Source organism: Hippocampus zosterae, chromosome 3 (assembly GCF_025434085.1).
Source record: "Hippocampus zosterae strain Florida chromosome 3, ASM2543408v3, whole genome shotgun sequence".
In the NCBI taxonomy this organism is placed as follows: Eukaryota; Metazoa; Chordata; class Actinopteri; order Syngnathiformes; family Syngnathidae; genus Hippocampus; species Hippocampus zosterae.
Window position 1 is genome coordinate 15,932,501 of NC_067453.1, and position 15,104 is coordinate 15,947,604.

Sequence of the window (15,104 nt, forward strand, 5' to 3'; positions counted from 1 at the left end):
CATCAAAATGTAAGTGTTTGACCATACTTCAGGGACTGCGGTATATTGACTCCTGTCAAGTGTGAGACCAACCAAACAACAACATACAGTATCTCCTTTTGGATGTAATATTTCAGCGTTTCTTTGAAAAATACACACATTTAGTTGTTTTACATCAATTTGAACATTTCATTTAATTGTATTGCATCAACTTCATTTAGATATGGAGTAACATGGAAAGCACCAACAAAATGTCCTATTGTCAAATAAAAATGTAAAATGAAAACAGAAAAACAAAAAAAATACTTGTATTATTTCAGCAAACAAATTCATGTTTGTATTTCAATGCATGTATGTTATGTTTATTTATTTATTTTTATTACAATACGGGTGGTTCTCAGAAAGTTTGATCTTACCGGATGACGGCTCCCTTTGAGAGTCATTCTTCCCTGTATAATCCCTCACCAGATTTTGCTGCTCACCCACTGTTGGACCAGTCTTTCTGAGAACCTCCCAGGTGTGGCCAACACTCTGTCGTCCTCCAGTTTCCCCACCCTGGGTGACGTTTATCAAGCTGCAGGTGGTTGTCTCTGGCTGACTGCGTTGCACAGGTGTATTAAGCGTGGCACATGAACCAAAAGGGGAAAATCAATGGCCTGTAAAACAACGGACAAAAGATAGTCACATTCAATTTCAGGTTGTAGCAACAAATGCCTTCTATGTGGCATGCAGAGGTGGAGCAAAGATCACCCATTCACCAGCTAATGAATAAATAACTAAAGCCGCTACCTAAACTCATAAACTATTCTCCACGGAAGGTGGATTAAACAAATACTTTATAAATAAAATATATTTGCTGGTGGCGCTTTCGAGTGCTTTCAAAGGGGAAGCAACCTGCTGTTGTTTGATGTTGCTGCAAGCAGCAATACTAAATTACCTGCAGTGGTGGTGAAAAAAAACCCAATCTATAGTGGGAGAAAACTTTTTTCTATCTTACATCAAAAGTGTTCGTGTGTGTCGTTTTGGGACCTGTATAAAATCCGATTCTGTTATGACTAGTGGCAATCGGAAGCCAAAGCCCATTCCACAAACATCTTACTTCTGTACTCTTAGACACTCGCAGATATACAAAGACTTGGCTGTAGATTTCACTCCTCCACAGAGCGTTACAGTAGAAGGGAGATTCAAAATCCTTTTGCAAGGCCTGTGATAAACACAAGTAGACATACTGGAAGGAAAATCTTTTAAGCATTTAAAAAAAGCATTTAATGTCCTTGGTCAGGAAACAAGAATCCGTAACGGGTTGGGCCAAACACAAAATATTTTACAACATCTCCTAAAAAGTGAGTGAAGTCAAAATAGATGATGGGTTTTTCAACATGATGGTGCTTAAATTCCCCCCCCCCAAAAAAAAAAATTTAACGATGTGATGTGATTGATATTTACAAAAGGGCAAGATTGAGGGAAAAATAGATTTTCACTTTAATGTTTTTCCTGAAGGTTTTTTTATGATTATTTATATCACCTCTCAGTCAAAAAAAAAGCATTAAAAAATTGTTTCCAGTGAGATGATTCCTGCAGACAAAATTGAAACGGCTGAGTGAGAAACGATCAATTACAGGAGCAAAGATTAAAGGTGCCCAATATTTTTTGTGACGTCTGTGTGCACTCACATAAATTAGCCGGCATCTCGTTTGAGGAGGCACGCGCTTTTCAGTACGGCAGAGGATTACTTTTCAATCCGAATCCATCAATGAGATCCAATCTTGTTTTGTACTAATTTTGGAAATCATCGTTGAAACAGCCATCGGTAGAATGTAATTATGAACGCACAACAATCCTTTATTGTTTTATCAAAATTTACGTTGTCCACTTTTATTCCTTTTGGATGCAGTTATTCAGATTTGTTTTCTATGTTTGCATTGATTTCATGGACATAACATGCAACCATGATCCACGTATATATAGCAAGTGGTTCATTGTGCATATTTGCAGGAATTGGAACACGCTGTCGTATCCAGAACTTCCGAAAACATGCTCATTGAGGGACATGTCAGGTAAGTATGCGGACCATGGAAGAACTGGGATGGTTTATCTTCCAGGATTTGTGACCAGAAACTTGCAACATGTGACCGTGCAGTATCATGCTGCAATGTGAGGTTGTGGATGAATAGCGCAACAGTGGGCTTCAGGATCTTGTGACGGTATCTTTGTGCATTCAAAATGCCATCAATAAAATGCACCTGTCTTTGTTGCCCATAAAATATGCCTCCCCATACCATATACCTGGCCGCCATCGTGGGCCACTCGATCCATAACGTCGACATAAACAAACACACACGATGTCTACCATCTGCCCTGAACAGTAAAAACCGGGATTCACCCATGAAGAGAACACCTCTCCATCGTGCCAGAGGCCATCAAATGTGAGAATTAATCCGCCGAAGTCTGGTATGATGGCGTAGTGCAGTCAGGTCGAGACCAAGATGAGGACGACGAGAATGCAAATGAGCTTCCCTGACATGGTTTCTTACAGGTTGTGCAGAAATTCTTTGGCTAAGCAGGACGATTGACCGGGGTGGCTCGTCTCAGACGATCTTGGAGGTCAACATGCATGTCCTGTGACGCTGGTTGGATGAACTGGCAAATAGTCAGAAAAAAAATAGAATTGCAAATCTGTTTCAGCCTCTCAAAAACAACAAACACTTTTAAAAAATAATGCATAGTGTTTAAATAATAAAGAATAGCATTCTATAATAATGTAAATTATAAAAACATGCAGTAATAACATGAATAGCCTGACAAGATTAAACCGTTTTTGCTAGATTTCTTGCTTCAATTCACTGGACATTTTGATGCTCCTTCTGATGTCTTGGCTACCAGGGGCCAGTATGATGCATACGGATATGGATATATATCAAGACACATTTTTGCAGGGGATAAGGAATATGCGTCTGTGAGTTTTGTTATATTGTCTGTCTACATGCTGCTTAACTCATTCAATCCCATTCACTGGAGCAACCACCTCAATCCCAGCATTTTACTCGATTTTGACTGATCTTGCAAGGCCCACAGTATATTTGGTTCTAGTGCTAAATAAACATGGAGCCGACCAAAATAAAGTTTGGACTCTCTTTTTTCAGCAGAAAAAATTTTCTGTCTTTTTCCATTCTTCAGCAATCGGCATTACAAAATGGCATAATTTCATGAAAATGGCGATTCCTGATAAAAAAAACTGAGGAAAAGAGCTTTTTGTGAAAGCATGTATTTCAAGCACGTGAGGCACCACTGCCACCTACTGGTCGCTGTTTATATGATTTACGATGCAATTATTATCATTCACAGATTGCATCAGAACCTTCTCCTCTCGATGATGAAAAAAAAAAGACTTAGACGTACAAGTATGTCCTTGGTAGGCGGGGCTTAATTTTTAAAAAGACATACAAATGTGTCTTGTGGAATGAACGAGTTAAAGGGTGATTTATAACACCAATGCTATTTGTTACTCATCTATGGCGTTTTGCATATTTTCTTAACAGATCTCCCAAGAAAGAGAGTGTTTAACTAGCTACGTTAGGCTATCATTTTCTTTTTTAGTTGGGCCTCATTGGAGATAATTACCTCGAGCCATAAGAATGTACCCAGAGGAGGATTCTGGCAGAGGCATTCATAAAGATTCCGGAACGAGTGTGCGCCCGCAGGTTTTAGTGCAAGCCACGCTGATTTTTGAAGGGACCACACTTCATAAAGTCTCTGGGGAGGGGCCCAATAAACTACAAACAATATTGAGGCTGGAACTGGACTGGATATTCGGACTGTCAGTGCTGACAGGAGCCTTCACGACCAAAAGGGATTGAAAAGATCTTGAACCTTAATGGAACTTGTTAAATCTAAAACCTAAGCATGACATACTGGTCTTTGTAATATTGGGTACAAAAGGTATTTCCTTCCAAACTGAGCACAATGTTTTATTTCCTGTTTTCATTTAATATTAATAACATACAAAACATGTTCTTGTGTAACCAGTGGTGTCCGACTCTGTTGTGTTTCAGAATATTGATGACACACAGGAGAATTTGGTTTTGTTTAATCGCCTCTATCACAAAGCCTGACGAAAACAGCAGAAAACAATCCTCTTGATCAATTATTGTCACAATATTGGCACAACGTAACCTCCACATGGATATTCAGAGAAAAAGGGCCCACTAACAAAACATAATTGACAAAAACAGCAGAACACAACATCCTCATCCGTTATATTCATACAGGTACCCCTGACACAAAGGTCAGCAAGGTATTAAAATACTTCAACTTGTAAATGAAAACAAAAGCTCTCAAAGTGTGAGCATCCTCATGGACATCAAGAGAAAAAAAGGAGAGTTAAACGCATGAGTTCCACTTTAAAAGAGGCAGAGCCACATTAATTATTGAAGGAGAGGGAACACAAAACATGTTGTTCCCCCCTTTGACAATGGAGGATAGAATAAAAAAAGAATGTTTACAGATTTTGTGTAATTGTAATGCAGTACAGTATTTCAGAGTTCTTTTTTTACTGGCCCTTTACACTTGAACATGACAGTGCAAAAACATTGGCATCAAAATATAGGAACCACAAAAGAGTGAACCTCATTTTTGGATATGTTGAGTAGGGTTTCAATCCGAGTCAGTGACGACATTGAAACGATCTGAAAGGAGCAGGCCTGACGAGAACAGAGGGAAATGAAAAGTTATCGAGTTGATAAGACCTAAATTTTTAAATTATTTTAATCACTTTTTTTTCTTTTTTAACCACAGAGCTGATTTTGCATGAGCGGCGGGAAACACCCTGGACTCACAGGGGCTTATTATCCACTTGGCATTCAAAATCCATGACTCTTTGGCAACCTTAAAACCATGACAAACAGGTTTTGAAGAGAGGCGGGGAATGAAATTTTCCTGTGTCTGTGAATATATTAGATGGCGAAGGAGGGTGTCATCACATTATTAGCAAAATGCTAACAGAGTGGATGTGTGTGTGTAATTGTGTGTGTGTGTGTGTGTGTGTGTGAGGGAGCCAGGGGGGTAGGGGGTGGGGGGGTGACCTGGAAAGAAAAATGCAGGGAAACGGGGAGCTTGCTGACTAAATAAATCAAAGAGGGTGAAGAGTTACGTAAAGGAAGGAAGTAGGGTATTTGAAATGAGGAGAGGCACACAGTGTGACTGTTAACATAGGAAATGGGGACAAAAATGTCAAATCAACAACAACAGACAACTGAGTTTTCTGAAAAACAAGCACTCTTTTAAAATAATGACTTTTTTTTCTTTTTCACCCTACCACCATTCTAATGAACCATTACTGTTTTTATTCTGGTAACATGAATCAATAAATCAAAGGTTTCAAACACATTTTCATGAAGCGCTTCAGTTACAAAAAGACAAGTGCTGGAGCATGTCAACAACATGAGCAAATGACATAATTCACTGATCTTTTTACACATTTTTACATGACATTCAAATTGTGGGAAGTAGTTCCACCCTTTTAATTGACCCTTGCCGACACGTTTTTAAAAGGCCGTTAAAAAAGTTAATTTCTTTAATTCGTTGACGCTGTATCCATGACATGATCATCACGAGTCAGTGTTAGTAAATTGACGCTAAAAAAAAATGCACAGATGAGATAAAAAAAAACTTGAAATAAATACTATTAGTCATGCCCCAACTTGGTCCTATCTATTGCGTCAAAAGGAGCTAGTTTTTAACAAGGGTAATTAGGTAAAGATTTGTGTGCCCACAGACTGAAAAGGGGTCGTTCATCAGACAACACATGTGAGAAGACAATGCATCATATTATTTATTTTGGTCATTAAAAACATATATACATGTTTTGAAATATTTTTAGTTTAATACAAATCTTTATTGCATTTTGACGAGCCAGTATTGGGAAAACCAAACCTGACTCCGGTGTTCCTGTGACTATGAAGGGGCATCAAGTGAAAACACATAAATTGAGTCCTGAGTAAATGTATGTCAGTGCACGGGTCAGGTTTAATCAAGGTGTGCGTTGATAATATCTCAGGGTCCACATCTACAAGGGCTGGGGAGGGGGGGGGGGTATTGAGAGGGTTGGCTGCGACTTAATATTAATCACTATTGTAAAGTGTCCTTGGGTGTCTTGAAAGGCGCTTATAAATAAAATGTAGTATTATTATATTATTACTAGTTAGTCGATCAGTGCCTTGGGAGGCAGCGCGACAGACAGACCAAAGCGTGCAAGCAGCCAGGCAGACACGTCGCAGTGCGAATTATCCATTCGGTTGAACCGTCTGGGAAATCAGTCAAAGAGACGAACGGCATGTGCGTTCATGCACACATTCCATTGACAAAGTGTCATATGAAGTCAATGGAATTGGTTTGTGTTTGCGAAAAGCACCAGCCCCTGCAATATGCTACAAAAAGCATTTTCAAAAAGGAAGGTTGCAGGATTGAATTGAGGCTCCAGATTTGCTGTGTGGAGTCTTCATGTTCTCCCAAATACTGTACTTTAAATCAAATACTGTGGAAAAAAAACATTGGAGGGCTTCTATTTTTTCCCTCCATCTTATTGAATCCAATATCTCAATTAATCAGTCAGTCACAATCTCAACCATGAATGACTTTCGCTCTCTGTATTTACATTTGTTTTTTAATCCTTGTGTCGACATCATGAAACTATTTTCACACAATGAGGGTTAAAACGTATATATTATCGGACATTTTTCAAATGGGGGAATATGAAATTTTACTGAGTCGAGCGCAAAAATTTCTTCCTAAAAAAATAATAATAATAATAATAAGAAGAAGACGATGTTTTTTCCACACCGTCTGTTGAGCTACACCCAAGACTGGGCGGCGGTCAATCTCGGGGCACGTATAGAGACATTGACACTGTCACCGAGTCATTAGATTAGTAAATATTCACGTAAAGAAGTAACAATGTACTGTTGCTTTGCTGTGCTGTTCATGTCCCTTTCACCTTGCCGCTATCTATCTGAATCTGTCTATCAGAGATGCAGGGATGTTTTATCGCAGTGAAGTACACCACTGTGCAGTAAGACCTCCTGAGACAGCGAGGGAGCTGATAGGTATCGCTCTACAAACACAATGGACTCCGTACATTGAAATAATGTCCTCCATTTTCTCTTATGTCAGTCTTTGGCTGTCTTATATTACTCCACACAACCCCCCCACCCCCACCCCATGTGGATTTTTTCTTTAACATCTATCTTTGTCTGCCAGGAGGACCTCCCGGGGGTTATGTTGCGTGTTACCTTCTCCCAACAGGAGATTGTGCAGATATCCGTGTTCTTGCCGAGCCACAGTTGAATTTGAAACAATAAGCGCCTGGTGATGAGAAGACAAGTGCTATATTCAGCCACAGCTCGCGGAGGATGCTTTCGCATGTTCTCGCCAGGCGACCCGCGGCGTGTGCGTGTCTCGTGCGTCATCTTACTTTCGGCCGGGACTTGACTCCCGGTGGTGCTGGGCATATGGTAATTATTGGAATACGACATGTATGCCACGAGTGTCAGTTTGTGAACATGGTGTGATAGAGCAGTGAAACATTTTTAACATGAAGCGTTGGTGGACCATTGAAAATAATATTTGCACTGCTCTTTCCCTGTATTCTTTTCCCTTGACCATGCGAAATGAGGGCTTTAAAAAATATATAGGCTTTAATGAATAGTGTCCAGCGAAGCTGTAGGATATGCTGAAGAACCACTTTTTGAAGTATTCCTTATTGCCTGCTCTCCTTGCCATTTTCAGATGCAAGGTGTGCTTGCTTCAAACAGTGTTTGTCATACTTATTTGAAGTTTACTGTAAATTAGAGGTTGACAGTTTTTCAGGAACACCACAATATTTCCAAGAGATGGAATCCAACTTTTAATCAAGTTATTGCGACGGTACATGGAAAAAAAAAAAGTTAATCGGAGCAGACGGCAGCGGGATTATCCAGAAAGAAAAAAAATAACCCAGCGGTTGTGCAGCCATATAGCTGACTGCCAAAATGGGAGCGGTACAAGAGTGGGAGTCATTCTGAACAGGCGCATAACAAATGCGAGTGTTGTGTTCACCAGCAGTGGGACGGAGCAGTATTTTGGAGGTTTCGATTTCCGTCTCCAGCCATCCTGATAAATGGATTAGAAAATGGATGGATGAATATATTATTTTACCGTGCGAGTGGGATGGTATGGGAGTGGGAATCCACTTTCTTTCAAGTTTCTTTTGAGACAGACACCTTGTAAATTGAACACCGTTTGAAGTGATTTCAGAATACACAATACATGTTTGTAAATAACTGCCGAAAACATGTCCCGCGACTCAGAACTTTGTTGTACTTAATTGTGGAGATATAGCCTTGAACTGTTTTTCCACCATTCATTCATTCATTCATCTTCCGAACCGCTTGATCCTCACTAGGGGCACGGGGGGTGCTGGAGTCTATCCCAGCTGTCTCCGGGCAGTAGGCGGGGGACACCCTGAATCGGTTGCCAGCCAATCACAGGGCACACAGAGACGAACAACCATCCACGCTCACACTCACACCTCGGGACAATTTTGAGTGATCAATCAGCCTGCCACGCATGTTTTTGGAATGTGGGAGGAAACCGGAGCACCCGGAGAAAACCCACGCAGGCCCGGGGAGAACATGCAAACTCCACACAGGGAGGCCCGAGCTGGAATCGAACCACTGGACTACCGGAGGCGGAGGACATATTATTAAAACAGTAGTCAGAGTAAGTTTTAGGGTGGCAACTGAAACTGATTATGTTCATTTAATTTATTTCCATTTTAACAAATTAGAAATTGAAACTTTTTACTGTAACAGTGAAAAAAAAGCACATATTTGCAGGTGGTTGTCACAGAAGAGCACGTTTATCCAAAGGATAGGATGATGTATGGATTCTACTGCTTGGAAGTCATTATCTAGCTTTGAAAAAATAAAAAAGAGGTAAATGATTTTTGCTGTTAATATGATAATCAATTATACACGTGTCAGAATTACTGGCCAAAGCCTCGGCAAAATAAATAAATAAATAAATAAAATACAACATCAATGTTGAGCCCAAAGACCAAAGGAATTATTAGATGAGGCATTATTTCCCAAGGATACTGGATGGGATTAAACCGCGGGGCTTGTGGGAGGCTGGAATTGTTTTTCCTCTCCTTGGGGTTGTCTCGGGTAACAACTACTCCAGCATTATTAAAACGCTAAAAACAGTGTATACGGTTATAGCAACATGGAATCTGAAACTATCGCCTCCAGATAGGCCAGTATCGTACATGTTTGCGTCTGTGTGCATCCAGGGAATTGTTTTAAATGTTGCATAGATAACATGTTAACACTCCCCCACTGAGGGCCCCTTACTAGCTGCTGATGGCTAGCGGGAGGTCTTGAGAAACGGTTGGCCTTGCCTGATATTAATGACAAAAGAATGGCACTGTTTTAGGTACTGCTGGGAATCCTTTCTTTGGGCCCCTACAAGCTGTTGCTGCATGATGGCTAGTCTCGATAGACAGCCGGTCGATGATTCACTTACAAACGTGTCAATATATTTTTGTAGTCACCCGTCAAATGTCAGGAATGTCAAGTCAAAGTCAATTTCTTGATGACATTGATGATTTTTCCCCCGACACACGACAAGGTAGTAAAACTGCTGAAAACTTGTGCAGCGAAAAGGTCCCCAACTTTTTTTGTTCTGCAGATCCATTCCAGCATATTTTAACACAAAGGCATTGACTGAAATGATTAAAAATACCATCAAAATGAAGTGGGAGTCCTGCGCATGTTTTGCCACAAACAAACCATAGCGTAATGTCTTGTTAAAACTGAAATGCGAGGCAGGCTGAAATTTTTTAAAGCGTTTCTCTTTTTCACGCATGCTTTTATTATATCTGAGCTTCTGTGGGTTGTTTGGGGAACAAGGGTGGTTGGGGGGGGGGGGCAAGGTCCACAATCCTTCTTTCCTGGGGCCTCAAGTAGTCTAGACCCTTGTTTGTGAGAAAGCCAGGAAGCTGAGATATGCAACTCAATGTAAGGTTGGAGAGAGAAAAAGGTGCAAAGAGACCTTGTTAAATGTGCAGAGCTCTGCACAAGACAACTTTGGCATTTGTGTTGGAGCAGTGCAAATAAGCACCAGCTAAGCGATTGCAAACACCGCATAATCTTGACGTTCGCACTATTCCTCAACACTGTTTGGTTTGTTGTGCACACAATCTGCTTGCTGTGAAGTTTGTGTTTGTCACAGCACACGCTGTCAGATCTTTTTTAACAGCGGTTTCGCTAATCGCATTATGTTTTACGGGCAGGACGCACACACATCTACACACACTGACCGGAGAAGTACATTAGTCTAAGTTAATGTACATTTATATACACTCCAAACCCCTTCTTCCCCTTGGATTGACCTTTTTCTTTTTGTCTCTGCACTACATTGCCCTTTCATGAGCCCTCACTGACCATATAGAGTCTTTATGTATGTGCACTTGCACTGAGAGGAACACAACAAAGGAAATGAGGTCAAACAGTCAACGTTTGACTTGTATCTCTACAATAGTAGCCATTGTTAAACTGAGCCCTGAAGTCATCTTAATCAGTGTGGATGTCGTTTGTTTTACTGATAGAAAAAATGCTGCACTTGAAAACAGAAGGAACCAAAATTGTGTTGCGACCTTTCCAGGTAAACTGTTTTCTGCCTTTCTGTGACTCTCCAGTCTCTTTGAATCTCTCTCTAACCCTGCTGATGACACATTGTAATATTCTAAACGCACTGGCCGCATCCTTCCTGGAATGTCCTGTTGATGGATTGTTCTCATGATGCCAAAATATGGACAGCATGATCAAGATGATTGCTTAAATACCAATTCCAATTGAACCAGGAACTTTACTGGTCCATTAATGGATCACGCACAATTATTGTTTGCATACTGGGAGATTAAACAGTTTGGCATGTACTTTACACATATATATACACACACATACAGTATATACACACACACACACATATATATATATATATATATATATATATATATATATATATATATATATAAAAATATATATGCAGCCATCTCGTTACCTCTGCGTAACTACGGTAAATATTTTTTCCAACAAGGATCGCAGTTTGACAATTGCCGCGATTGTTGTTTTTATCTCACATTAAGTAATTGTTATCATCCTCAAGATTTCCATTCTCGCGAGATGGTATTGGCGAGATTGGCCTTCACCTCATGGAAAGTAGAGGATTGTCAGGTTGTGTCACGTTAAAAAAATGTTGCGAACAAGTGTAGCGAAAGTTTATTGTGGAGATATCATAAAGTTGACTTTGAGAAAGCCTTGCATAATTGGAATTAGAGTAATGAGAGGAGAATTTATAAACTCAAAGACTGAACCATGGGGTGAAATAAGAACCTATTTATCAGCAAATCTTGTATGCTTGAATTATTTCAAATTTTGCAGCATTTGTTTATAAGAAATAAACCTATTATCAATGTATATTGTTGTTGTTTGTGTTATTATCATATACAATTAAATAAGTAGACAATTTCAGAATTCCAAATTTGGGACTCACTTAATGCATAATGGGACTCATACTTTTCTGATCAGCAAGTCCCTGGAACTCGTAGGGCTCAAACTGTAAAATTATCACCGTATATATATATATATATATATATATATATATATATATATATATATATATATATATATATATATATATAATTATTTTTTTAAAAACCTGTGCATGAATAAAATAAGACATTATACGACAGTAAATAAAGCATTTCATGGGAATGAGCCAATCAGAATGAAGAATACAACCTGGTACGAGGAACACAAGCCAAGTATGGACATTTTATTTTATTTTTGCCACTTCATTGCAGGGCCCCAAGCATTGTTTATTTTTGTTATGACAACATTGCATTGTAATGTAGATGTCAGTCACTGTACTTAGACCGTTTTTATGAAAGAAGATGAATCTGGGGGGCGGAGGGAAAATAAATTTGTGAAAAAAAATAGCAAAACATCACACCGCGCAATGTACACGTTATGGTCACAAATTCTATCCGAGCAATAGAGTGAAGTTGCAATCACCGAACTGCGAAATAGCGACCTTGCCTTTTTCTCCTCCTGACGCTTTCTGCTTTCTCCTGCGCTGCAGAATCGATCAGCAAAATCATCAGACAAGCTGGCTAATAATTCCTAGAAATGGAATTGCAAGGAACTAGGTCTCAAAACAACCAGGTTTTGATTCCCATCACTGCAAATCCGGTTCGTACACGCAGAAGTTCTATGAAGTGGTCCAATGTATGACACAAATCCAAAAGGGGTTGCCTTTTTTGTATGAGTGCGGACTGATCTGCAGTCTGCACGTTGTAGGTCAAGCGTGAGGGTCTCACACATGCCTTGCCATTTGTGTGGCCCCTCACTTATCTCATCCTGGCTGATCTTATGGAAGCGGAGGGCAGCTACCTCGGTGTCAAATGAGCTTCCCGGCTTATCGCTGATCGCTTGCTGCTTCCCAGCAGGCTGCCTCTCCTCAGGTCAAACGCGCAGTTATGGTGAGACTTCCCGGAGTATCTGACCAATGTATGGAAAAGCTTACCCAGAGAAACATGCCTGAGGAGAGAGGTGTGTCATCTAGCCATCTATGGGTTTCTGGTTTGACCCATGTTGCACCTGAGCCTTATCTTAAGTTTTCATGTGAAAGGCACTAAATCTTAAAAGTTCCTGATGTGGTGTCATTATTTTTTCTCCTCTGGAGCAACACATTTTCACCAGGATTTTCGGTGGGAATCAACCGAAATGTTACAACACTTTTGGCGCTAAATGCAAAACTTTGCACTAATAGCACTATTATTAATATTAATAATAATAATCATCATCATCATCCTGAGATTGGCTGGCAACCGATTCATGGTGTCCCCCGCCAACTGCCCGGAGACAGCTGGGATAGGCTCCAGCACGTCCCGCGACCCTTGTGAGGTTAAAGTGGATCAGAAAATTGATAGATAGATCATAATGATCATTATCATGCGCTATTAACATCTGCTAGGCAACATAGCATAGCATTGATTATACTGTATGTAATAGTCAGGGACATGCAATCAGCAAACGCTTCTATATTTCTTAATCATTGTAGATTATCATGAGGTTGGCTGTGAATCGGAGATCGCATGTTATCTGGGAAAATCCGTGATTGCCATTATCGTATGACGCAATTGTGCCGGACTCAACAGTTTGTGCAAAACTTCCATGTATCCAGGGAGTCATTCCTCTACATCTGCAATCGTCATGATAATCCCGCCCTCCGCCCGCTAATGTAGTTGGTGCCAGAGTCTGACCCGACAAATAATTAAGGCTGGTTTAAGCACCAATTCCAAGCACCAGTGCTAGAGCTAGAGCTAATTTCAGTGATGGAAAAAGAAAGAACTGGCGCGAACCTGGGTACTGGCCCGGAATTAGCACTTGCACGAGCGCGGTGCAAAAGGGCCAAGAGTCAGATTCCTACGTTGAAGGAAGTGACAACAAGCTGGCTGGGAAGATTGTTCTTTCAGTGATACCCCACCGTGGCTTGAGACAAACTGAGCAAGCTGGCGCGAGCGCCCTGACCTGTGTTCTCTCTTTCCTGGCCTGTGCCCTGTTGAGTTCAGCGCAAGTTCAGTGCACTCTGTGAAGTCTTGCCTGTCTGTTTTCAGGTTCGGTTTTGCCTGCATGGCTGCAGAGATGCGCGGGCCCTAAAGTGCTTGACTGCATCCCAAATCAGTCTCTGCCACCATCGTGTTTACCCGTTTCCCTATTTAGTTTGCATCTCTAAATTGTTCTGGAATGTTTGCTTTGCAAGAGGGTCTCGTTGCACCCATGGGAATGTCATTTTAGCTTGTCACACTGATAAATGGGTGAGATATGATGTTATTACCACGGTGAAATGAAACTGTTTGGATTTTATCATTTGATGCACGTCACTCGGTGGTTTATCATTTAAGCAAACCAGGTAGAAAACATGCAAACTGTATCAACCTTTTCACCATGACTTCACACGTACAGTACTGCTGGCTGGCAGAGAGCACCGCTAGTGACAGATTCATGAGTAAAAAGGATTCACTGATGATTTCATTCATTTTCTCCACCATTCGTCGAAGTGTCAGTCAAGAAAAACATTTCAGGCGGTTGGTGAAGTAAATTGATTTCAGCACACACACTCAATTTTGGAGGTTTGTTTCCCCCGTCTGTCACTTGAGAAGTGGCTCCTTCACCTCTCTGTCGTTTTGCCATCTTCTTTGGGGGAACTATTTACTTGATCCTCTTTCTTTCTTTGTTTTTTTGAAGGGAATAGTAGAAAAGAGCTGAACCTTTTGGGTTATATCTGACAATGCGACCCCAAGCACAACACGCTATTGTTACTGCATTCAGTTCAAGGTCATCAATCACTCCCTGGCCTCTGTTGTATCCAAACAGGATAAAACGTTGCATGAATCCAAATGTGCATGTAAAATAATCATTCATTCATTCATTCATTCATTCATCTTCCGAGCCGCTTGATCCTCACTAGGGTCGCGGGGGGCGCTGGAGCCTATCCCAGCTGTCTTCGGGCAGTAGGCGGGGGACACCCTGAATCGGTTGCCAGCCAATCGCAGGGCACACAGAGACGAACAACCATCCACGCTCACACTCACACCTAGGGACAATTTAGAGTGTTCAATCAGCCTGCCGCGCATGTTTTTGGAATGTGGGAGGAAACCGGAGCACCCGGAGAAAACCCACGCGGGCCCGGGGAGAACATGCAAACTCCACACAGGGAGGCCGGAGCTGGAATCGAACCCGGTACCTCTGCACTGTGAAGCCGACGTGCTAACCACTGGACTACCGGCCGCTCGTAAAATAATCAGTTTTATGAATAACATTTGAATTGATTCTAATAGCACTTGGTAATCACAATCTGCCCCACAGTTGAGATGATTCAGATTCAATCTGGATTGATGCTATTATCAGATGACTTGAAAATTATGCTGAGCGTCATAACTAAGCGAGAAAATGGTCATTTGCATAACAATTCTTAACAGAATATATTCATGTATTAAAAAAGATATATATTGACTTACTCGATTT